The sequence below is a fragment of the Camellia sinensis genome, chromosome 11 (assembly GCF_055761805.1).
Source record: "Camellia sinensis isolate YWXY chromosome 11, ASM5576180v1, whole genome shotgun sequence".
Taxonomy (NCBI): Eukaryota; Viridiplantae; Streptophyta; class Magnoliopsida; order Ericales; family Theaceae; genus Camellia; species Camellia sinensis.
In genome coordinates, this window is record NC_138971.1 from 173,324,310 (window position 1) to 173,325,885 (window position 1,576).

The window sequence follows — 1,576 nt, forward strand, 5'->3', positions numbered from 1 at the left end:
TAGAGGCATTCCTGAGAGCAAATCTAGAGGTGTTTGCATGGACGCCCTACGAGATGCCTAGCATTGACCCCGAGGTCACTTGCCACAGACTGAATGTGGACAGATCGGCCAAACCTGTCATCCAGCGAGCAAAGAAGCCAACATTAATGCATGTTGAGGCAGTGGAAGAGGAAGTAGATAGACTTCTAGAGGCTAAAACTATTAGAGAGGTAAATTACCCGACATGGCTATCAAACACAGTGGTGGTGAAGAAAAAGAATGGTAAGTGGAGGGTCTGCGTGGACTTCACCAACCTGAACAAAGCTTGTCCCAAAGACAGTTTTTCATTGCCCAAGATTGACCAATTTGTGGATGCCATTTCGGGGCATGGAAGAATGAACTTTCTAGACGCTTACAGGAGGTACTATCAAATAGCCATGTACCCCCTAGATGAGGAGAAGACTGCATTTATCACCCTAAAAGGGCTGTATTGCTACAGAGTAATACCTTTTGGGTTGAAAAATGCAGGAGCAACTTACCAGAGATTGGTAACCAAGACGTTCAGACATCTAATTGGCATAATAGGAGAGGTATACATAGATGGCATGGTCGTGAAGACCAAGGAACCTAAGGACCATTTGGAAGACTTAAAGGCAGTCTTTGACATCCTTAAAACATATCGGCTCCGACTCAATGCATCGAAGTATGCATTTGGAGTTGGGTCTGGTAAGTTCTTAAGATATCTGGTAACCAGAAAAGGCATTGAGGCAAGCCCAGATTAGATCAAAGCCATCCTAGAACTGAAGAGCCCAACATCGGCAAAACAAGTGCAGATGTTGACTGGAATGGCGGCAGCCCTGAATAGGTTCATAAGCAGGAGCTCTGACAAGTGCAAACCTTTCTTCAGCTTAGTAAAGAAAGCCATAGACTTCTTATGGACCGAAGAATGTGAAGCCGCCTTGGCTGACTTGAAGAAATATTTGACCACAGCTCCAGTTTTCTCAAATCCAGTACCTGGAGAGGAGCTGTTCTTATACTTGGCAGTTTCAAAGCACGCAGTGAGTGCAGTAGTAGTTAGAGAAGAAAAAAGAGAGCAAAATGCAGTTTACTACATGAGTAAAACCCTGGCAGATGCAGAGACCAGGTACTTACCCTTGGAGAAGTTAACACTGGCGTTAGTAATGGCTTCCAAGAAGCTGAATCACTACTTTCAAACCCACAAAATTGTGATGTTAACTAAACATCCTTTGAGGTCCCTGCTGCACGCAGTGAGCTGTTCTTCCTTGGGCCAATATGACCAGGAATTCCGACCTAGGATAGCAATCAAAGGCCAAGTCTTAGCCGACTTTGTGGCCGAATTCACACCAGACGCTGCCATACATCGGGCTCCGTTGAGTCGAGGTATGCAACGTCCAAGTGAGAAAGGAAGAACCCAGCAGGGGACAGCAGAACAAAAGAAGGAAGAGAAACTCAGGCCCTGCAGCATTTACATCGGTGACTCCTTCTGGTTGTTTGTTAATGGGAGTTCAAGACAGGGAACAGGGACAGGAGTAGTACAAGTATCGCCAGATGGGCAGATACTTGAACAATCCATTCG